Source organism: Lepidochelys kempii, chromosome 8 (assembly GCF_965140285.1).
Source record: "Lepidochelys kempii isolate rLepKem1 chromosome 8, rLepKem1.hap1, whole genome shotgun sequence".
Classification (NCBI taxonomy): Eukaryota; Metazoa; Chordata; order Testudines; family Cheloniidae; genus Lepidochelys; species Lepidochelys kempii.
The window spans coordinates 16,299,455-16,324,870 of NC_136387.1; positions in this window are offsets into that span (position 1 = coordinate 16,299,455).

Below are 25,416 nucleotides of genomic sequence, written 5' to 3' on the forward strand. Positions count from 1 at the left end.
GGTCTGGAACCAAATGTTATGGGTAACAGATCGGAACAGGGAACACTTTGAATGGCAAAAAAAAAAAAAAAAATCACTCTAGTTAAGCTGCAACAGCTGAAATGCAAGTATGTCAGGAAACATGGAGTCATCTCATGGCAAAGCATTTTCCTGGGGAAGATTTGGGGGGGGTGGGGGGGATGATGGGGGGGAGGACAAAAACTCAGGTGCTCTTGCCTGATTTATGTGTAAACATATAAATGCACTGGTTTATTAGTGTCTTCAATTTTACAGCTTTATTTCCAGTGTGTTGTGCACGCACCTCTTCTCAGCCTGTTCTGTGCAGCATTTTATGTGTGTGTTGCTTAGCCTGGCTGGATTGGGGAACGCTCTCCAACTGCTGCCTACTTGGTGCCTTGCCAAGGCAGCACTGTAGGATTTGCTTCAGTAACTTTTCAGTTCAAACAGAGGAAAGCTGCCTCTACCCTGCAGACAAAGCAGAAGGGAACCAGTAAAACAACTTTTGCAGACACATGGAACCAGAGAGAGATCGCACTTTAACTGCTTATTTAATTTGACACTGTCCTTAAACATAAGGTCACTTTATTGCATGCTTGAGGCCTGCCAGACTGAGGAAGTTACCTTGTGAAGGAAGGAAGTACACCGTACTGTCTAAATATTGTTGATTATGTATTGAATGGAGGCCATAGCTTTAAGAATCTAAATAGTAGTTCTTTGTGCCCCTGTTTGCCTCCTGCCAAAGTACTTTCCATAATTAGGCTTAAAACATATTTACATTCCTGTTGTCTTTGGTACTAGGCACATATCACTGTGTGTATGTGCTCTCTATATACTGTACAAGTACGTCGCTCAGACATATATATTTATATTCATGCAGAATGTACATTTCTACCCAGTTCTGAGGAGAATAACTTCAGCAGAAGGATAAGTAACTGACATATGTGCTTTGAGAAATCTAGGATCACAGGAGTAAGAGGTGGAAAAGATCAGTTTCAGCTATCCCTGCCCCCCACCCCCGCCATGCAATGACACAATCTCCATATAGTGGAGTTACAAGATATTAAAGAGGTACTGTCTTTTTGTCTCAGTCAGAAGTTGACTGACTGGCTGAATGGACCCTTTAAAAAAACACCTGATGTTTCTTTGGAAACTAGAGATGGGCTTAAATCAAGAGTGCAATAACCATACATAAACCACAGAAATATCTGCTCTCTGTAGCTGGCACTCATCTACTTGTAGCCGTGCCACGGGTGAGCGTCAGGGTCAGTCACCCTCTTGCACGAAGATAAATGCCAATATTCTCGGTAGCGTAGCATAGGACCTGATTTATCTCTGTGGTATTTGGGATATGGTGGCTGGTGCACAACCGCTTTTCAAATGCATTCCTTCCCCCACCCTTCCATCCCTGCTAATTAGTAGCCAGCCATTGAACAGTTCAGTTTTAAACAATGAACTTGCATAAAGGAGCACTGGATACGTTAGAGCAGAAGTTCCCAAAATGTGTCCAGTGGAGAACTGTCTGGTCACATGGTACTGGCACTCCACCTGCTTCCAGCTGCTGAATTTCATTAAAAGGCAGCTAAACATACACGAATGATTCCCCTACTTTCATGTAAGCCATTACTGTAGCTTCCACCTGACTTTGTGATCATGAAGGGAAAAGGAGGTCTGGGGCCTGTACGATCACTAGTGGGAGGGGAAATGACCACGAGGTAACTTCTGTGTTAAGATGTAGTTCATGCTATGTGAAGCATTTAAGAACCCCTGGCTTCGGAGAATGGTAGTAAGAGAGAGCGAGTTTTTCACCTCTAAGTCACCAGTTCAAATGTAACCCTGGTCAACAGAGACTAAAGTGGATGCTGTTTCCTCTCTGGTGATCTTTGTGAAATAATAACGAGGAGCCTTGTGGCACCTTTGAGACTAACAAATTTATTTGGGCATAAGCTTTCGTGGGTTAGAACCCACTTGATCGGATGCATGGAGTGAAAATACAGGAGCAGGTATAAATACATGAAAGGATGGAGGTTGCTTTACCAAGTGTAAGGTCAGTGTGAAATACGTGTAACAGTCAAAGTCAATTCCCAAGGGACAAGTGTCCACATCTTGAAAGCTATCACTACAACGAGAACAAATTCTTATCCTTGTTGGCAGTAGCTACAGAGAGCAGGGCTTGAATAGGCTATGGAGACTGAACACCCCATTTTCCTCTAAGCCCTTGTCTGGAATATGTTTTACCCACTCCTAAAATTTCCCATTGTTGTTGCCACCCCCAGCAGTGGGATTTTTAAGGAAAATGTGTATTGTAGACACAGCCTCAGAGAGTAGGCACCCCGGAAGAGAACTGAGGCATGCTGATGAGGAAAGCGGGGGAAGCTTGCATTCTTGCTACCTGTGTTGTATCTTAGCTGTCAATGAAATCCAGGCCTTCAGTCTTCACAGCTGTCCATCTAGCACCTCTCAGGACACTAAATTCACACAGGTGAAAAAAGTTATATGAAAACAGAAACAGTTTAGTGACACCTTGAAGTCTTCTGGATCTGCTGTAAGTAGTAACCATTTGAGTTCAAATCTGCTCTCTGCTTAGTTCAGTCAATTGTTTGCCAGATTTGGTAAACGGATCAGCGGGCTCCCTTTGCCCCTCAGAAGAAATTATGTTTCTCTAAGAAAACATGGCTGATTATATGTGACCCCTGAAGTCATTCTGTCAGAGGTTTTACAAGGTTTTGTACACAGAGACGGCAGTGCAGTAAAGTGTTGTTTCAGGCTGATGGATATATATTTTTCTACTTGCAGCACGTTGCTCAGAAATCCCAGATGTTTCTGCCACTCTTACTTGACCTAATGTCCTCTCTGTACGCCCTTTAAACAGTTGGGACTGACCCAGCATCCAGCTCAAACATATGGCTGCACTTGTGCAGACAAGTGGCTCCAGAGCTGTTGGACTGCACCTGGTTAGGTTGCAATGGGGGAAGGGGAGGAGGTGGATCAGAATGACTAATTTGCAGGGTGTTGACTGAAACAGCTGTGTGAACTACCCTGCAAATGAAAAGGCAGGCGTTTAAATGGCTTTAAATAGTATTGCTAGCTCTTCCTGTCTACCACATTCCTCAGGGTTTTGCATATAGTGGCGTCCTGTTACAGTCGGCAAAAAGGTGTTGCAACGCAGACCTTTTGGGTAGATTCCAAATGTGATGCCTTATGGTGTGGTGAGAGGTCAAGAGGACTTGCTGAATCACTGCTAGTCCACACTGGGGGGAAAATATGGTAGACAGCACTGTTTCAGTTGGCTTGAAGCTGGGATTGCAACCAGGTGATTCAAAATATGCTTGTAAACTGCCTGGGACAGTTGTGTGTGGACATACCATGTTGCAACAGCAAGACATGGCCTTATACACGTTTAACAGTGTAACTAGTGCTGGGTTGTTTGGCGCCAGGGTTTTGTTTCAGCCCACTATGACCTAACGGGCCGCAGTGAAGCTCTAATCCAAATTCAGGTTTTCCCAAGTTTCAGCGTCTGCATCTTTCCTAAAATGTGGCACCCAGAATTGGACGCAGTTCTCCAGCTGAGGCCTCACCCATGAAGAGTGGGACAATTACAACTCACAACTGAGACACTTCTGTTAATACACGCCAGAATGATATTAGGGTTTTTTGGGTTTTTTTTGCAACTGCATCACCATGTTGGCTCATATTCAATTTGCGATCCATTATATCCCCAGAGCTTTTTAATCAGTACTACCGCCTAGCCAGTTGTTCCCCATTGTGTAGTTGTGCATTTGATTTTTCCTTCCTCAGTGTAGTGCTTTGTGCTTGTCTTTAATGAATTTCATCTCCAATTTGTCAAGGTCGTTTTGAATTCCAATCCCATCCTCCAAAGTGCTGGCACTCCCAGTTGCCAATCTTGCCAGTGTTGGTATCGCCTGCAAATTTTATAAGCATACTCTCCACTCCATTATCCAAGTCATTAATGAAAATATTGAATAATGTCAGATGCAGGACTGACCTCTGCCCTTCCACCCCCAGTCCACCTAACTGAGGCAAGTTTTGAGTGAGAGAAGGAGAAAATACTCTGTACTTTAAATAGCACTTTTCATCTGAGGATCTCAAAGCACTTTACAAATGTTAATGGAGGCCTTGTGAAATTATGCGGCTTGCCCAAGGCCACATGGTGACTCAGCAAGTCAGCAGGCTCAGGTGTCCTGAATCTCAGTGCCTTTCTCTAACCTTTAGGTAACACTCTCTTTGGTTTTGCATCATTTAATGCAAGAGTCAGTAAGAGCTGGACCCTCAAGGATTAAGATCAGTGCAATGCTGTTTTCCTTTAAGAGAGAAGTTTGAGGGTTCTATTTTCCCCCCTACCGTGTCTTATTATAGGTATAATAAGCTATAGGAGAGCCACACAGCTAGAGTGACATAGCAAAGAAACAAAGAATAATAAAAGAAAATAACAAAGGATAATAAAGAGCTAGGAGCCAGATTTTAAAAAAATCTTTAGGTGCCTAAAGATCTAGATGGCCGCCCAGTGGGATTTTCAAAAGCATCTGGGCACCCCAGAAGTTACTACCTAGGGTGTCTCTCTGCATCTTTCGGCACCTAACCCCCTTTTTAAAATCTGGCATAAGGCTACTAATCAACATTTCTCCAAAAACATGCTTCTCTTCCCTTACAAAAATGTGTCTGTTTTTGAAAACTTTCTCTTGTAAATGTGGTTTCTTATGAGAGGTACCAGGCTGACAGCCCTGCAGTGAGTGAGGCTTCCCAGTATGGCCCAGTCTCCGTTCTGAATGGGAGGAACCACCTCCAGTGTGTGAGAAAGATACAGCTAGGCAGGAGCTGAGTGCTCAGCACCTCACAGGATCTGGCCCCAGGTGTGAAACTAATATAAAATTCTTACCGGTACAGGGCCTCAGGCAGAAGGGGTGGGGCTGGGGGTCAGCCTCCCCCAGCCAGCCCATTCGCACTGCCTGGTCTGTGCCGTCTGGGGCTCTGGCAGTGATTTAAAAGGACCTGGATCCCCGGGCCCTTTTAAATCGCTGGCCCCGGGGCAGCTGCCCCCTCCTCCCCACCTGTGGCCCTGGCAGCGGTTTAATGTCACTGCGTACGGGCCGGTACCAACTTCTTTCACCCCTGTCTGGCTCTCAAACTCTGGCCGTTATTCTGAGACTGGTGACAAAGGTGTCCACTGTCTGTGTGTGTGTGTGGGGGGGGGGGGGGGTGAGGGGTGTATTTTGTGATTATGGTTTCCTGCCCCCTAGCAACTGGACCAGATCAGCAACTCAAATCCAGTGGTAAGAGATTATTTCCCAACAATTTCACAGTGACTGTCCTGCCCAAAAGAATTGTCTAAGAGGGACTTCCTTTTATTTTTCCTCATCTATCTGTGCTTAAAGTTAAGCACGAGTTTACGTTCTCTGCTGAAGTGAGCTTTATTTAAATCCTTTTATTCAGGACTCCTGGAATTCGTAACCAGTTTTTCACCAGACTAAGTGAATGACTTAAGTTTTCTGGGTGAAATTCTGGCTCCATTGAAGTCAGTGGGAGTTTTGCCACTGATTTCAGTGGGGCCAAGATCTCACCCTGTATCTTAGTCTCCACAAGAAAGTTGTTTAGTCTACAGTCTTGCTTAGGTTTAATTTATACAGGAAAGTCTGGAAAGTATCAATCTAACTAAAACTATATAAGCCACACTTGAACTGAAATGGGAATCTACACAGAGTTTACCAAAGTTGTTTAAAAACACACCTTTAAATGGTGTAAGTCTGTGTGTAGACAAGGCCAGAGTTGACCCATGTGTACTAGGACGCATACAGTGAGCTGAATACATTTACAGCACTTTGAGAACCTCAGATGCCAGGCTCTACATAAGTGCAAAATGTGTATCTATTGTCAGTTATAGTTAGCTTTCACTCCAGAGGCCTGGTCTGGCATAGCTTAGAGTGCAGCAGCATCCCTAGCAGACTCCTTACCAGTTTAACTGAGTTGAACAGAAAATAACTCTCCTTTCAGTTTTTTAGACCATCCAGGGAAATTTTTTTTATAAGGATGATTTAAGTAAATAAAACACAGAAAGGGTTTTGTGTTTTCCTACTTCTATAGTTTTTAGGGTAACTTAATCTATAGAGCCCTATTGGTTTAATCCCCATGGAATTGTGTAGCCTTTTCCTATAGAGGCATTTTTCCTTAAAGCTAAACCACCCTGAGTGTAGTTTGAAGTACATTAACAAAGCTGTGGGGTGGAAGTTTGCATAATTCCTGGCTCTTCTAGTCCTATCTGCTTTCACTTTCTGGACCTCAAAACTTCACAATGAAAAGAAACCAGGCAGCATTGCAAGTAAAAAGGAATTACTAAAATATATATATATTTTTACTTTGTTTAAAAATTCCTTAAGTTGGTTTCAGGGTTATTGCCTCTAAATTCCTCCCAGTGGTCAGCATTTTAAAAAACACTCAACTACTAATAAACACTGAAGATTTATTTACAGCTTATCGTGCATCTGAACATCTGTTTCTCCATCACTATGAGGTTCTCTTGCAATGATTTAATGCAATTCCCTACACCAGGGTTAAATCAAGTTGAGAGGTTCTGACCATGAGCTTCATGCCATGAAGGCCTGTTCTACAAAAACAACTCGGCAGTGGAAATGTCTGACTCGAATTCGGAAATATACTAAGTACAAGGGGGGAAAAAGGGGGGACAGCCAACCTAGGCTTGGGTTTCAGCTTCAAGTCTTTTAGTTCGAAAGGAAGGAGCTTTAATGTGAAGAAAATTACTGAAATAGACCAATTCTACTGAATCTAAAGAAGTTGTGTTGTGTATTTTTCACCCCCTTTCATCCATCAAGTATAGCCTTATTCTTTTCCTTGGCTGGACTTCAAGGCTAAGCACTGAGGGTTTTTTTTTTTTTTTGGGGGTGGGGGTGGGGTGGGGCTTGTATTTTTTTTTTCTGTGGGTGTTTAATAAAGCCTTGTAGTGTTCCATGTTGGCAACAGGGCAAATCATAATTGTAGCAGGTGGGGGTGGGAGGGAATGGTAACTAAACCCACAGCAACTGATCACAGGAACTCATTGGCTGACACCTAATGCCTTATTCTGGCAGCAATCTGGGCTTTAGGAACCTGTGTTTAGTACCAGAACAAGGTTTCATGATGTAAGGTGAACAGCCCCTTTAAACGTAGAGGATTTATATGCTACAGGCCTAGAACAGCATTCTTACATCACAACCGAGGAGCTTTGAAGTCAAGGGCATAGTAAATGTTTATTTCATTTTGCTGTGATTTTCTAATATCAGACAAAAGCAGAACTTAAGGAGAGGCAAGTAAGGGACAACCACACCTTCTGCACCTGACTCTCAGAAGTCTGTTCCAATTTTGCACCTATGAATAGCTTTTGGCTCTCATGCAGCACTTGAGTGTGCTAAGTGCTATAAATACACTGGCAATTATCTGCACTGCAAAGTTGTGCCTGTAATTATTTGTGGGGGGCAAAATTGGATGCAAAAGTGAGAAGATCAGGGCCTTAAGGTTCTGCTAAGAAATCTTAAATAAGATTAAGATGGTAAAAATCCTTATCATTACTCCCCTTGTTCCTGCCTCCATTCCCTCTCACTCCAGTGTTGTAAAGTGGCATCATTATTCTGTAATAAAGTAACTAGTTTCAGATCCTGGTTACATGTTGCACACACCCTTCATGCAGAAACTTAGAATCCTGATAATGGGACATGAAAAACCGACCTTATTAGGTCATCTCGTCCCTCGTGCAGGACTGTTCTTAGTGTTTTATCCAGTCTAGTTTAAAACATCCCAAGTGAGCAGGGAATTAGCTCCCAGGGTTAGATGGAAGTTCTGAACCAGTTTGGGGTCATAACTCTGCACAGTTTGTGCAGTGTTGTTTCCCATAACATTGATGAAGTTAACTCCAAATACTGGCAAGGGAAAGAATTAATGCTTCCATTTGACAGCAAAGGCAATTTTGATGTAGCCTGCATCCCATTACCTGCCAATTAAAAAAGAAAAGGAGTACTTGTGGCACCTTAGAGACTAACCAATTTATTTGCTCAAATAAAGACTGGGGCAATACAGCATCTTATTTGACCAACGAAACCTGATGATCTTTCTCCCCTTTCCATATGCCGAAGAGAATTTGATCTTCCTTGACTTGTTTTGCACTGACTTCAGTGAATATAGTAGGATGAAGATGAGATAGGATGCAGGAACCTTTTAACATCCAAAAGCATTTGAAGATCACTGGGCCTTTCCTGTCCTTGAGAAAACAGTAACACAGAGGACACCTGAAACAACAACCTCCTCCTCTCTTCATATCTTTGGTGAAAGTCACAAATCAACCCCCCTCTTTTGCTTCTTTGCATTCCTCCCATTTATCAAGTCAGTTTTTTGTTTTCATTCCTCTGCACCAAGCCAAGTCTCTGTGAGAGGCAGGAAGTGCTGTAATCAGAGGAATGTTTCTAACTTTAGTTCTTTTGACTGCAGTGACAATTGCCATGTTATTTTATTTAAATAAACGTCTCCTTTTACTGGAGTGTGAATTAGCCTCTGTGTCAGGCGGTACACTCTATAAAGAGACGAGTCCAGGAGACTTGTTACCAAATGGTACAACTGGGTCTTTAGGCAGGAGAATACTTCTGAATTAAAGTTCTTAGCCTGTGTCACATCTTAACTGATAGTACTGCCAGAATTGCACAACCACATGGGGCTCCATGTTCTCTGGACCAGCAGACTGAGGGTTTGATGGATATGATAGTTTCAGTCTTGGATGGATGGCAAGACTCCATTACTCTGACTTCTGTTGCAAGCTGTGTTTTGCTTGAAACTGCACTTCAGAGTTTCAGCCAGTCACCTGCAGGGTTCAGGAAGATGTTTTTGTTTTGTTTTCTCTGATGCTCAACTGGTCTTATGTATTCTGGATGGTTGTTTCTTTCTTTCTTTCTTCCTCTGAAGCATCGGGGATTGGCCACACCTAGGTACAGGACACCTGACAAGGTGGACCAGTGCACTGAAGTGGTACAGAGAATTCTTTTTCCTTGATGCTTGGCTGGTGTGTCTTGCTCAGATGCTCAGGGTCAAACTGATTGCTGGATTTGGGGTTGGGAAAGAATCCACCCTTCCAGGTCAGCCTAGTGTTATAATAACTGCTGCTAGTGAAATGGGAGTTCTGACACTGATTTTGATAGGAGCAGAGTTAAGTCAACACAGAATACTTTTGAAAATCCCACCTAAATGACTTATCCAAACCTAAAAGTAAGTAGTTGACAGGATCAGGAATAGAACCTAGGCAATTCTGACGCCCTCATCCTCTGTTCTAATCCATAGACTAGATTGCCTCCTCTTGCAAACTGTCCCTAGAATTATACCTATTGATTCCATCCATTTGTTTTTAAATGATTGTATTTTAAAGGTGGAGTTTGGATGTGTACACATCCCCTGCCCCGCTTCTGTTAACTTTGAGTTCAGAAACTTTTGAATGAAAGAGGGAGGCAAAAGAAGGGGAATAGCCAAACCCTGAATACTGTGGAGGGGGAAGTGAAAGGGAACCCTCACTCAGAAGATATTGGAAGATGTTGGAGAACCAGATAATCTCTGTTTAGGAGTATAGGAGAGGTGGGGATGGAGAAGGGGTCTGCTGGGTTGACTTCTCAGCAGGTTGGCATCCTTCCTTGGTCCTGCTGTGCTTTGTCCCCTGTTGTTTGCTCTCCTGGAGCTTCCTCAAAGCAGCAGCAGCAGCAGATTGAGCCTAATTTCTCAACCCACCTCGTAAGAAAAAAAAAAGTAGCTTTGGGGAGTGAAGACTAAGGGATGTTGTTTTTCTCTGAAGCGAGTTATTGACAAACAAACTGGCCAAGCTGTTACTTTTCCGTTCTTTCTTGTCAGTATCACTTTCAGATCTTCTGGCTTCCACATCCTGCCGAGGTTGCAGTTCATACAAAGTAGCAAGATCATCAAAGAGAGGATAATGAATTAAAAAAAACCCAAAAAACTGTTTTTTATGACATGTCTTCAAAGTGCCTTTTTAAAAGTTCAAAGGACATAAAGAAAGGAGGAGATCAAAATCAAAGGAAGATGGTAGAGAAAATTAAAGCCTCCAAGGAACTGTATAGCATGTTTTCCGTAACACTTTCAATGCCAAAATCAAAAGTTTTCCCAGCAGAGGGCTTTCTGTTTATGTACAATTAATGCAAGGGAAGTAGATTGTTTGTTTTGTTTTTTGTTTAGTTGTGGAGGTTTCAAAGTAGCTCAACATGGTCCATGCAGCTTTTACCTGCGCTCACCGGTAACAGGTGCCAAACATTACATTTTATTCACCTTCTTGTTTGAAATTCAGCTCTGATCAGGGAGGGCTCTGAGTCCATTCCCCTAGGCCCAACTGGCAATTGTTGCTATCTACCAGCTCATGGGTGTGGTCTGCCTTTTGAAGAACTGTTTTGTCCCAGGGGAGGGACAAAAATGAGACTTGATGATAATAATGCAATAAGCTGATATCTTATTTCTGTGTAGGCTCCCCACACCTGGCTCTAATAGAACTCAGCTACTGGGTTACCGATTACCACCCCCTCCAAGTTTTCTAACAAATCAGGTTTGTATTTAATGTAAATCTATCAGTAGGTACTTAGACAACCCTCATCTTCATAGCATCTTCTAACACAGAGCCAGATTCTGTGGTCTGGGTTAAGGCAATTTCCAACCCCCTTTGAGGCGAAGGGATTTTCTTGCCTGAGTACAGACTGTAGGATTTGCCCTGTGCTAGAAGATAGAGAGGCAGTATATCCCCAAACGATGTAGTGGGGATTCGGGTTTGCCACAGGAGGCTTTAAATGCTAATACAGATAGGAAAACGGTGAAGATGCCCTAATAAATTAAATGAATGGCTCTTAGTGTTCAGCTCTGCTCAGTCAGCACCATTAGTTTTATAGCTTTTCTGCTTGTCAGAGAGACAGAGGTTCCTTTGCTTGGCCGTGCCCATCTTATTAAACAATATGAAAAATAGCAAAACATACGAAGTTGGAAAGAAGCCAAGCTATTGTACGACTTGGGCCCACTTCCTACCCGTTTTATTCGTGGGTGTGGCCTCACTGAGGTCATTTGGAACCACTTCAGTGAGTGAGGGGAGCAGGACTGAAGCCAAATAGGAGGGATGTACCTTGGAAAATGCATTACTAACAATCTTACATTACAGTTTGGGAGTCTTTTTTCGTATAGTTCCATTGTTCAGGTGGAAAGGTTGGAAGGTAGCTGCATCAGCTAACTGAGGAAAGGAGAAGGTAACTGTAGCACCTATCTGTGGAGGGAAGGAACTCAAAGCAAATAGCAACAATTTTCTTGGTGTCCCTATAAATCTCTATAGAAGACTTACAGATTGTTCTTTGTTACAACCCAGTCTTGCACCATCAGGCATCAAGTGAATTAGATTCACTAGGGAAAAGATCTTTCCTTATTTGATTGCTATTCAAGAATTTAGGGGCCAACACTTATTTGCCATTTCTCTTAATGTTCTAAAATCCTTCATTTACATGGGTATAAATCACTGAAATTTGTTTATTGACAACTTTGAAAGGCTGGTATTCAGAACAAACAGGTTAGAAAACCTTTGCTGGGCACTTTCCTGTTTAATTCCTTCTACCTCTTTTTAATTTTGCATCTTGCTCTGTTCCCTGCTTTAGGCAGCCTTCTGAGGATAATCGGTAAGGATGACTATATGGGAGTCAAATTAATTTTTCACTGTGGATTTGAAATTTCCTGGTGGATCTGAACTCTAGTGTAGTGGGTGGTATTTCAGAGGAGAACTGGAGCAAGGAAAATTATAATGACTTCCATTTGTATAGTTTCTTTCACCCAGAAAGATTCCAACTCATTTTACAGACTATTCAGTAATTGCTCCACCCACTTCCACTGAAATGGGCCCTCTGGGGTGGAATTCAGCAAGTGTTTAATAGCACTCGGCAACAGTAGGAGAGTTTGCAACTTCATTTATTTGCAGCTATAGGGAGAATTTAGGGCAAGCAGAATATAATTCCTCGAATTGGAATTTGGCCTAGATACTGGGGCTAGAACCTGTACTGTCTCCCACTTCCCCAAAGTGCCAGGTGATCTTGTGATCTTTAATAATACATGTGGTTAAACCCTCAGATTAAAATTTCATTTGAAAGATGGCACCTCCTTCACTAGAGTTCTGCTAAACACCATGCCGGGGCATTGATTCAATAATAACCTTGAGGGGAAAATGCCACCTATTGAACACCACTTTCTGCAATTTCTAGATTTTTCCATGGAGGTCCACCTCAGCCTTCTTGGTTTATGTGACAAGATCGCAGCCCAAGGGGGTATGGTTTCAGGCCTAGAAAAAGGCCTAGGGACACTTTCCGCCTCCACACAAAACACATGTGTAGTACACCTGTCTTCACATGGCTAGGAATTGGGAGGGCGGGGAATTCATTGTCAACTTACACTGGTATGCACTAACTTTTCACCTGTGATGATCTGAGCTCCAGTCTTGGCTCTTGGTAGGGAACTCTTTCTGATCTCCTGCTGGTACAACTAAGGACAAACACCACTGAAGTTGGTAGAATTACACAGCTGTAAAACTGGTATAAATAGGAAGCGAAGAAGCTGCCACTAGTGAAAATGCATTGGGGAATCATTTCCTACTCACAGGTGGATGCTTTTCACAAACCCACAACTTGAGGACCCAAGACTGCCAGCAGAAGTTTTTGCTGGTCAAGGTGTAGTGGCAGATCTGTATGTGTGTGTTGCATAGAACCTGGCCCACATTATGTTTCATGTGGAATTTCGCTCTTTTCTAGAGGTATTATTTCTAGGCTCTTTCCTTCTTCCTCTTTAAATTGAAAAAGGTTATGCAGATTCCTAAATGTTCTTCTATTTTCTGTTGTATACGTATACAATTCTGTATTTTCCTCAATAGTTTCTTTTAACTAACAGTTGCTGAATGAACTCTGGAAATGTGAGTATAAGTCAAAGTCAATATGTATCACGTTTCACAAACTAGAGAATAACAATGTTTGGAGAGGCTTTTATGGCCATATTTGAGGGGGCGTGGGGAAATGTAAATTACAGACTTAAAAATGGGTTAATTTCACAAGATTAGGGGGTGGGAGCAGTGGGAAAATCCCACTTCCTACCCAAGGTAACACTCATAACTTTCTCCACCTACACAAGCCACATGTACCCTCAACGCTGAGCTGGATCATCTTTTGTGTTTCTCTGGCAAAACCTGTAGCACGATATTTAAGGTCCATATGCAAAGGCTTCTACACACAGCCTGCACTCAGTCTTTTAATTAATGTGTAATTGGTCAGAGGGGTACTGTCAAATAGCTTCCAGTCTGGTCTATTGTACTGTGTTTGAAAAGTCCCAGACCAGAAGGGATAATAAAAGCGGAAAGACCCATCTGTTCGAATGATTAGTTCAAAGTATGAATTTTGGTCCTGTTTCTATTTTTGACAGTTCTGCTCAAAGTGCTTCTTCCTGCACATCCATGACTAGTGTATGTTGGGTCTGTTCTGAGCTGAGGGCTGAAGACAAAAATGATGTTTCAAAACAAAGACTGGTTCTTATTGTTGTAATTGATTTAGGTTATTTGGAGGCTATGTCTTCAGAGGTCAATGGGAATTGTTGGGGCTCCGCACCTCTCAGAACTAGGAGTTTTGTATCTGGCTGTTGTTTCCATTCTTTTAAACTTTTGGGAGCGGGTCTCTGGAAATAGTGGGTAGGATGGTTAAAAGGCAAGCAATATGCTTTCCTATTGGAAGCTGGTTACCATGTTAATATTGGGGATGCAGACAGGCCGCATGCAGGACAATTATGTTATTTCCTAACTCTACTTTTAATCCACCCCAAAAATATGTAAGAAATGACACAGTCGGCCTTATGAGAAAGCAACATGCATGACTGGCTGGAGACTTAAGAGCACAGTTGCCAAAAGAGTGGGTTAGAGTCGGATTTGATCCAGAGGAGATGGCTGGAGATTTCAACTTTTGTTTGAGGTGGACAAGATGAAGGATGGACAAGTTGTCTCAGGGCAGTTTTGATGTTCTCAAGTCAGATGTGGAAAAAGATGGACCTCAATCAGATACAAATATGCCAAAATCCCGATGTTTCTATTTCAAGTGTATGGCACTATTGAGTATATGGATATATCCATAATCTTGCTCCACAATGAGGAAAGCATTCACTGGTGCCTTTTGGAGTTCTGGCTATAATACTGCACTGAAGCCTCTTTGAACTGAGGGACAACTTTAAAAGAACTAAGATTTTTCTCTTCTTTCTCTCCCCATCCCCATGAGACAGGATCCTACTCATGGTTGGTTAGTGTGATTCTTTAATTCTTCCAGATGTATATGTGGTTTTTAAAAAGTAATTAGTGGCTATAAATAGCATTTTACAATTCCTGGCATTTCTCTTTGACATATGTACATGTAATTAGGCTAATAGCACTTGTTTGATACTGTTACAGAATATAAATTTGGGATGGTTCCCACATGCCAAGATTTAAAGCAGTGGTTATACTGGTAGATTGTCGGCATCTGCAAGCAATCTAGTTTACATATTATAGTTACATGGCATCGATTAGCCACAAACTGACATTAAGATTACTGACAACAGTTAGAATGAGTTAAAATGGTATCATGTGTCCCCACTAGTAAAGAACTGGAGATCTGCACTGCAGATTGTAGAATTCCAACAAGTCCTGCAATTTACCCCAGCTGTTAATTTTGCCTTTTTCACTGCAAGGTCCTGAATGTAACAATGATGTCTCTGGGAAATCCACAGCTCAGCTACACATAGAAATCTGTTATTATAGAGTGGTCTGGCTGGTCTTAAAAGGGTCTCTTAATATATCAGGCAAATGAGTACATTAGCATAGATGAGAGTATTTTTTAGAGGTCTGACCAATGTTCTTATTTGGGCTAGTCTCACTCATAATTTATGCCTCCATCTTTTCTATAGTAGAATTGAATAGTGTCCAGAATAAATAACAAGTCAAGCTCAAGTCAGATAGACCATCTCTCATTCTTTACCATATATGTACTGCATACAGTCTGGGGGAATTCCCCATTTTTTTGTATTTATAGTTGTGTGCATTTTAAAATATCTATGTAACCATAGATGTCATATGTGGTGGTGGTATCTATGTGATAAAAATTGTATTTATCGCACACCGTTGACCACTTTACCTGTACTTTGTCAGGACTGCTTCAAACTTTCCAAACTGCTGAGTAGTTTCAAACAACCCTTTTATTTTTAATTAAATAACTGCCAGAGAAACCATTTCCTTCTCTTCCCCGCTATGGAATTCTCCCTCACTTAGCTCACCCCGCAACAGCGCCACCAACACATGATAGTTATTACCAAAATAGCTGAGCAACACACAGCTTTTAAGGTATTTGTAGGGAGTATAATTTTAGAGATGGAGAGCTGAGGTACAGTGATCTGTCCAATAAAAGTCCTGTGGTAGAGCAGGTAACTGAAACCAGGTCTCCCAACTTCTAGGTCATTTACCCTAGTCAGTGGGCCAATCTGTTTTCCACCCATCTGAGGCCCGGTGGTAGCAATATTTGCTCCTGCTCCAATAACTGATCTAACTCTCATGAGCTTGCACAGCTAGAAGGGGAAAGGTTTTTTGTTTGTCTGGTTAGCTTTTACCTCCAAAGAGGTGAGATTCCCAGCTTTCCCAGGGATTCACAAAATTGGGTTCAAGCCTGGAAATATCTTGAGAGTCAGGCTTTAAAATCATTACTTTATTTTGTAGAGAAAAAAACTACTTTGGGGGGTTTCTAAATATTATCCACTAAGTGTATCTGAAGTAGAGTTGGTTGGAGATTTTTTGACCACAGGTCTTTGCTTCAGACATTGGTAATTTGTCAAAACAGAAACTTTTCACAGGAAAGGGTTGATTTTGATTTATTTATTTATTTTGACTAGAATACATTTTGGAAAAAATAGTCATGAAAATTTTCTGGTTTTCTGGTTCAACGTGACTTTTTGTTTAAAAATGTAAGCTAATTTGTAAAAATTATTTTAAATAAAAAACTGTAACAATCAAGATTTTCAGCATAAAATGTTTTGATTTACCTAAAATGATATTCTCCCTAGATCTTTGTTTCACAAAACTTTGCATCCCAATTCGAGATGGGAAAACTTTTTTCAATATCTTGAAAATTTTTGTGAGACAGGAAAACCATTTTCCCACTCAGTGTAATCTGAACAATCCTATACAGCTGGACTAATGTTAATGAAGACAGAGAGATTTTTATAGGTTGCTTTCTAGCACTATAAGAATAGTACCAACAGGGCTTTGTTTACTTATACTGGTAAGTATGGAAATCATTACAAATATGTTTTTGTGTGTGTGTGTGTCCGTGTCCCAGTAAAGAAATCCAATAGTGTTTCAGATACTGTCTCTCTTACAAATCTACTCTGGTGGAATTGCTGCTTTCTAATTACACTGACTCTCCACTAATCCATTACAAACTCTCCCTTTCTAACAACCAGACACCACAGTGTAGCACAGAGATGTGTATCAGTACACCCAATGTGTACCCACCAGTTCACCCACACATTACCTGCTGACCTATCCAACGGATCAACTTACAAGGCTTCTGTAACCTAAATCTTAGAAACATCTTCTGGAGCTATCTCTAAGGAGCTCGAAAAATATTTTCCTCTAAACAGTAATGTTCTGCACAACTGACTGCCCCAAGGCTCTGATAATGTTCTGGCTCTTCAGTCAGATGGTCAGGACCCACAAGAATATGAAGGTGGGACATCCATTTCAAGGACTCCAGGGAGATGTAACTACATGCTCAAAAAGTGGCTGGAGAGAAGAATAGATAGTCTTCTCTTTTTAATTTTAAGAGTTCCCTAACAAAGTGAGAACATTAGACTTTGGATTTCATTTCACCTCAGGGAAAAGCCATGGAACCTGACTTCCATGTGGCTGAAGCTCAGACACATAGGCAGTGCCCATGGTCAGTGGCTGCTGTAAATAAAGGAGCAGAAGTTACTTGTTTTCTGGAGGCCAGCATCCTTGTCCTCTGAGTGATATGCCATGTGATTGCTTATCTGTATTCCCAAGGACACAGAAACTTGGTTTGCAAATTTTTCTAATACCTATGACAGCAACAGTGTTTTCCAACTTATATTGGTGGTGAGGCCAAATCATGCATGTGACCACTTTATTGAATTAAAGTACTTAGAGAAGGGTATGTGTCTTCCAAGCCTGAAGAGCAATAAAAGAATGCCGAGCTCTCCTTCCCCCACATCTTTTTACTCCTTCAGTAACTTCTGAAAGACCTGTCTGTTCCATTTAGCTTTTAGCGTATAATGCTTGGCCATGCAGTACTTCATATTATAGCAGGGAGAAAGAGTAGTCTTGAGGGAAAGTGTGGGTCTGCGAATTAGAGCTGGGAATGGAATCCAGATTTCCTTTCACAGACTCCCTGTTTAGACTTGGGCAAGTCACCTAAATTCCCTCTGCCTTGATTTCTTTATGGGTAATAATACTCCCCTACCTCCTGAGGGGGGTGAAGCTTGTTAATTTCGTAACACTTACACAGGGTAGATGAAATGACGGTCATTGCATAAATGCAAAGAGCTGTTATCAAGGATTGGACACTTTGAAGTGGCTATAATAATTACTTGAAGGGTTGCCAGCCCTGAATGCTTAAAAACCATGAACCAGGGCCCCAAAAATCATGAAGCTGGCTTAAAATCATGATATATTACAAAAATAATATATTTGGTGGGTTCTGTTATTTGCCATCTGGTTTCTGAGTCTTAAGGGTGCACTTCAGTCACATTTGTAGCTTTTCTCTGCAACCATGAATGCTAGAAACTTGGGGACGGGATGTTAAATGAAAGCTGAGATCCTCACACCATCATTTGACTCCAGGAAGGGAGGATTTAAGAGAAAACACCAATATTGTGAGACTCGCAATAAAACTGTGAGGGAGGCAACACTGTAATTTTATCCATTCATATCTTTAGCTGATAAGCTCCTCTGGGCAGAGACTCTGATATTTACTTATAATAAAATACACAGGATCAGTGAGGTCACACCCTTCCAAATGCAGGAGGTAGTCTCCCCAGTAGAGAAAGTATCATCTAAGTAAGAAAGGCCATGTCTACACTAGCAAGGTTATCGCAGCACAGCTGTACAAATGCAACTGCACTCCTAGAATATTGCTCGTGTAACTGCTCTGTGTCTACGGGAGAGAGCTCTCCCGTCGTCCTAATAAAACCACCTCAATGAGCGGTGGTAGCTATGTTGGCAGAAGAAGCTCTCCTCCCAACATAGCGCTGTGAACACCACCACTCATGCCAGTGAAACTTACATCGCTCGGGGGGGGGGAAGGGGGGTGTTTCTACACCCTTGAGCAACATAAGTTTTGCCAACATAAGTGGTAGTGTAGCCATGGCTTGCTCAGGCAAACTTGGTTTGCTCAGAAGGTGGGTAGGCTCTTGCCACTCAGCCCTAGTACAAATGTAGGAATCCGTTGACTGTTAGTCCATCAGTAAATGTAACTGAGTAAAAAGTCTTGAAGCCTGCATAACTCAGCAATTGCAGGAAACCTTTCCAGTAATGAATTTTCAATGAAACGTTTTCTAATTATAGAAAGTTATTTTTGCAAACGTTTTCCTGGGAAGGGACTCTGAAGCTGTGCCCAAATAGGTGGAAGGGTGGGATGCAGACAGTGCCTGGAATAAAAATCCAATTACATGCAAAATGTATTTATTATCAGACTAGAAAGCAAGCCAAAAACCTGGGGCTAGTTTCTGGGCAGACTGTATTAAGGCTTAAGGTGTGGCCCCTTAACTGTTTCTTACAACTATCTTAAGTGAAGGGTGAATTCACACATCAGTTTGAATGATTTTTTTAACTCAACCCATAACAAGGTTTCACTCAGCTCATAACTATATATATATATACAGGAGACAAGGACCCAGGTCTGGATCATAAGTCTGACCACTCCAGGACTTGGATCTGGGGGTTTGGTTTGGCCAGTAGAGAGATTGGGAGCTAGTCATAATATTTGTATTGGAATCCAAATAAGAACTTCCCCAAACACCCTCAGACTCTGGAGAAACTTGGATCCAAGTCTGATCTGTATAGATTGGGTCCATATCTAACACACTTAGGTATCTATCTTTTGATTTATACAGCATACCTCGCAGGTATCAAGACAATGCATGTCATGGTGTGTGCATAGAGATCACTTGACCTACAGTCAAAATACAGCCACCTTGGATGTGTTATTCAGTATTTCTTAAAGGAGAAGTTTCAAATAACTTCTCCATTTGAAATACAGGGGAGTTTAGGGAATATAATATGGGTACTGTTTATGTGCACAGCATTGTCTTCATGGCTCTGTGCTTAGCAGAATAATTTAATTAGAGGCCAACTGTGAAACACCCCAACAATGGTTATTATCTCTAACTATATATATTTATATATATATATATAGAGAGAGAGATATGTATATGATTCATAATAAGCAGCTTTAATGAATGTATGCTGAGTACTGTAGATAAACAGTTATTCTTATTTTAAAAAAGATAGTAGTTGACAGTATTAACTCCAGACAATGCAATAGCTCTATTGTAAACTGTAGTGTTGTGGACCATTGCTGTGGAATACTGTGGTACCTTTTAAAATATGGTGCAACCTTGATTACCTGAATCTCATGGAGGGCACAGAATAAATTTGGATTATGAAAATTTCAGATAGTAGAAGGCACTGACAATACAAGTAAATAGATATCGTGGGACATAAACCTGTTTTGGATAGCAGAGAGTTGGGGATAAATGTGATTCAGGTGATGAGTCAGGTTTGGAAGCCTATTTCCATGCAATCTCTTAGCAAACCTCTGAATGCAGCTTCCAGGTATCTCATTGTGATTGCTCTTTATTACACCAGTTAAGAATTAAAGATCGGTCACTTCTTTTTACAGTCAGTGAAGGTAATTATACCACCATCTATTTAGCTGCTGAAGAATTTACCATTCAAGTAGATAGTGCCCTGCTTCACTCGAGCTGTTTCACAGTCCAACAATATCACATTACCCAGATTGTATAAAGAGTATGAATGATTTCCGCTCGCAGATATCTAATGGAGGTATCTCCTTACAAAGCCCCTACTTCAGGCCAGCTGAATGCCTTAGCAGTGCCTCAGAAATCCCGCAGCCTTAATCCCTTTAGCAACAAAGATCTGTTTCTTTGCTTAGCATGAAGTAGGCCTCAGAGGCCTGTGTGTGCCTTGGCCTGTAGGCCAGAAGCCTCCTGTTTACAATTTCCCTATTCCTGTTTTTAATGTTGTTCTCAAAGCAGCCACAAAGGGCTAGTTTTGTCCAGCAGGAACAAGGGAGCTATTAGAGAAGGACGGAGGAAGGAAGGAAGGGAGATCCAAAAGGAGCAGCCCAGGAGGGATTAGCATACACAGCTGTTCCCTTAGGGAGAGGAGCTTTATGCTTTTTTATAATTTCCCTCTCATTTACATTTTTTAATATCTTGGTTCTTTGTCACTGACTCTCCATTTCTTCAGTATCATCTGCCCATTTTATTGGATTTTTTTTTTAAAGGCATATTTGACCATTGTACTTTTGGGCTGCTAGGTTAAAGCTTGCAGTTTATATCAGTTGTGCCTCAGCTTTTTAAGTTGTCTTGCTTTCTTTGCTCAGACCATAGCTGTGGCTCTTCCTACAGGCCTGCTTTCTCCACTGAGGAGGAATAGTCCCATGTACGTATGTATTTATCTATTATAAAATAAAATCCAGCAGGTCCTCGCCAATTCATGCTCATGATGGGAAGACCCGCTGCTGAATGTTGCCAATTAGCAAGTAAACAAACAAACAAACAGACCTAGGTTTCTGCACTACCTTTATGGGCTTTGTTCTTGTATTCAGCAAGGATAGATCAGTTAACTATTTATAATACTGATAGCTAATTGGTAATGTAATTTGCAAAAAAGTGATGAAACCTTAGTTGTTAATATGACACCTCACTACAAATCTCTGCCCTTAAATCTTTGCTGAGGAATAGGGAGAAACTGCTGCTTTTGTGTGTGCCATGTGCCATTTTTATGTGGAGTTTGTTGAAAGCTAAAAAACTGCATTAGCAGCATCCTTTTACCATTTTTTCATCCAAAATGCTCTCCCAAGACCCCGATCCTGCAAATGCTTAGGCATGTGTTTAACACCGAGTACAGGAACAGTTCCATAGACTACAATGGGACAATTCTGCAAGATTAGAGTAAAGCATATGTGTAATGTTTTCAGGATCAAGGCCCTATTTCACTGGATTTCAATGGGAGTTATGAGACGTATCTCTAAATTTTCTCACCAAATGCCCCTGTTTGCAGTGGTCAAATGTTGGCAGTTGTAAGTGACTGTCTTTCTGTAAAAGTCATAGCGAGGTGCATTCAGGTACTTTAGCTTACTCTGTTTACAAAGCGATTTTCACGCACATCTATGATAATTCATATTAGCCATCCTAGCTATATATATTTTTATTTAAACTAAATTAATATAAGAGCAGCTGTTTTCTTAGTCATGAGAGGAGAACTCATGTATCTGACCACATACTTTTATGACTTTGCGTATTGGTTATTTTCGGTGCATGTGAACAGCCTTTGCATTTCTTTTGTGAAAGCTACAGCTGATCCTTCCAAATAATGAAGTTTCTTTTTTCCATAGAAGAACTTTAACATGGGCTTGACCGAAAGCCCATTGAAGTCAATGCAAAGAATGTTCGCTATATCCAGAATTGCAGTCCACTCATGGCAATACACAGGAATAAATCAGGGCTTGAATTGTACTTCAAAAACTCTGGTGTTTCACTATATCTTAACTCAGTGTAAGGGTTCCCACTGAACCATTTAGAATGTCTACAACTTTACATGGAGCTTCTTTAAAAGGTCTTTGAACTTAAAATATTAAGTTGCTTTTAAGGCAATGCATCACAGGGCGTGTTGGAATCAAACGCTAGTCGCAAAGTTTTTGTGTACTTAGGATTGTTCAGTGCTTTTAAATTTAACTTGCTTCTGTGAAAATATCATTAATGTATCTAATACAAGCAGAGTCTTTGTTTTCTTTAATAGGACTTGAGTAACGGCGAGCAGGGCTGTGATGAACATTCTCCCGATTCACTCGGGGACATCCAGTCTAAACCCTTCCTTCCTGCCCGAAGTGGAATTATCATTAACTCGTAACTAGTTTTCAAGAGGAACATTTTTCGTAGGCTGTGGAGTTCTGCCAAGAATTTTTCAATTTTTACAAATTTAAAATAGTCTAAACTAGGGGCCAACAAAAATGCATTTACTCTATACTAGTTAGCCAAGGCCACATACCACAAGCACAGCAACACAGCCTGAGTTATCCTTTCTAGAATTGGCTGGTAAAAACACTCTCTAAAAAGCCACAATTGTAGCTACTCTTATTACTCATAATATCCTTCATGGAGAGGAACTTGAAAATAATTCTTTAGAGAACCTAAGCTTCAACAACCCCCGGTAGACTTCATTTTTGTGCAGTGCAAGTTTCCTTTGCAGGATTATAGACCTGAGACTGTCATTATAGTGTTGATGAGAATGATCGTTTTCTCCATCTTTACTTGCCTATGAAAAAATAATAACAAAAGGAGTAAAGCCTTTGCTTTTTCTTTTCTTGTGGAAATGAATGGTGCAGCGATATTATTCAGCTTGCTCATCCAGGCAGATATATATTCCTTTCTGTTTTCACCATGTATTTATTAATCTAACAAATATATGTATCCACGTATGCATGTAAAGTACACTCAAATTGTATATTTTAGATCCTACTGGAGCTATCTGTCCAAGCAATGTTTTGTAGATGTATGACTATATTAATATATGTTGGGATTTTCAGTGTGGTGATCCTAAGGGAGTTACATGCTGAACTCACATTCAGTTTCAATGACATCAGAGTTCCTACGTCCCTTGTGCTTCTATGAAATGTCAAACCTTAATTTATATTTTTCGAATGATAGTATGTCTGTTGCATTTGCATGCTTACACAAATAATGATAAACGGAAAAGCTAATTTATAAGCAATGTCACAATTTTAGAATCTAGGGTGAAAACATGATCCCATTGAAATCAACAGCAAAAATCCTATTGATTTCAATGGAACCATCCAGTATTTCACCCCTAGTATCTCAGACATTTTTGGAGATAATAATAATTGCTGTATATCCCAGCTCTGAATCTTTCCTTTCCAATGATATATTGCACCCATTTCTAGTCCTGTTAGGTCACAATTAACTGGAGCTTTTACCTAGCATTGGTATGGGACTGAAAATTGCCCATCCCGCACCTCCGACCAGTGTAATCCTGGTGGGAAATTTCACATTTGATGGGGAAAGAAGCAAATATTTTTCTAGCACCGTTTTTTTTTTTTTTTTTTTAAGGTGGCTCTTAATTTTCTCAGGAGTTGGAAGTAGACCCAGTGGAGATGGATCTGGGGCAGAGTGCATTTCCCCTCCCCCATATTTAGAATTTTTAGCCCAAATTACACTAGTGCATGCATTAAAAATATGACACAAGGGAGTGCTGGTAAGAAACCAATCTTTATTTACTGGCACCAGTCAGCTGGCATAGATCAGGGTTACAAAAGGTCTGTCCCTGTCACATGGCAGGGGATCATTACCCAATCACTCCAGTGGTTTCTCTGACAGTCTGCGTTACAGGACTGACGATATTCAGTACTGCATTAGTGACCAGTTTAAGATCTCATCAGTTAAATTGCATAATTTTTGTAATAATAATTTGTAGATCTTTTTAATGCTATAAATGCTCTGCTGTTTTCCGTGGAATAAGATTTAATTTTATCTAGGGCAGAGGGTAATATAACCCTTCTTAACCAATATATTTTGCATTTATATTTCATGCTCTGAAATACAGTGTTGACATAAATCATTTTTAGTCCTAGTAGGCACTTTCAGTATAATCTCTTTCTCTTCATTCATATTCTACGAAACTGGTAAGTTATTTTTCTTCCTGAGATGTAGGTAACTGTACTATATCCAAAGAGACTTAACTTGTCGTGAGCAAAGGCATTTAAGATAGTCCTAAAGCATTAAAGAATAGATACTTTTCATGACATTTTGACCTCCTTTCTGGGTGTCTGCGATCAGGGTGAAGATAATACAAAGGGTCATGGAAACTCTAAGAGCCAGATTCTCTGGTCTGCTAAGTTTGTGGAATAAAAGCAAACCATCCCAGTGGTGCCTGCATATAGATTATGGGTGAAATAATCCCTGTGCACACCATAACATGCGCCATCTTGATACATGTGAGGGCTGCTGCTTAAATCGAGAGAGATCTAAGTGTATATCCTCTCTGTGTAGGAGAAAACTGGAAGAGGTGGATCTGCCATCTCCTGTACCACCCTGGGGCAAGGAGAAAAATGATGTAAGGCCAAGAGCAGATGAGGATAGCGAGGGTGCACAGTTGAATAAAGTTGCATTACATCTCATCCTCCACTGCTGTGAGGTTCCTGGTAGTGGCATGTTAGAGTTGGTATATTGCAGCTCCAGCTTGTGCCAGGACCAGGCAGTTTGGGATCAGGGGGCCGGAAGCAGAGACTGGGAATTGCTAAGTACTTTGCAAGATCTAGCTCTTAATAATGGTGGTTAGACTCTTTACTTACCATGATGCCTTTATATGTGAGAAATGGATATTTCTGTAAGTTTGATAAACATTTGTACTGTCCTAACCATTCTTACTCATGCTGGGATAACTCACCTGGTTCCAGTGAACCTTTCTGCTCATTTTGATGGTTCTGCATCTAGTTTCACTCTTGAGTGTCAGGTTCATACGAATCCGAGATAGCTCGGAGCTGTAGATTCAGACACAGATCTGGAGCGTGTGGCTCCAGACTTCTAGTGCAAAGACATCATTTTAAAAAGCATGGCTGGCTGTGGAATAAGTATCTGGGTCCTGGCCACCTTGCAGCTTAGGGGTGTTTGGATCCTGAGGTTTGGTTTGACCCATTTCTAGGGTGAAACTGAAGTTTCTCTGTAAAACTCAAATAAAACCAGTGAGGTTTATGTGATTGCTGTGAAAATGGTGAATTTTGATAGCTTGGCTAAGAAACCAGCAACTTTTCTAACAGAAAATCCACGTGGCAGAACCAACTGGTTTCAGAGGAACATTTCCCCAGATCTCTCCATTTTACTGTCTCCGGAACCCAGAGACAACATAAGGATAGAAAGCTGGCTAGATTGTCGGGCTCAACGGGTAGTGATCAGTGGCTCCATGTCTAGTTGGCAGCCGGTGTCAAGTGGAGTGCCCCAGGGGTCGGTCCTGGGGCCGGTTTTGTTAAATATCTTCATAAATGATCTGGAGGATGGTGTAGATTGCACTCTCAGCAA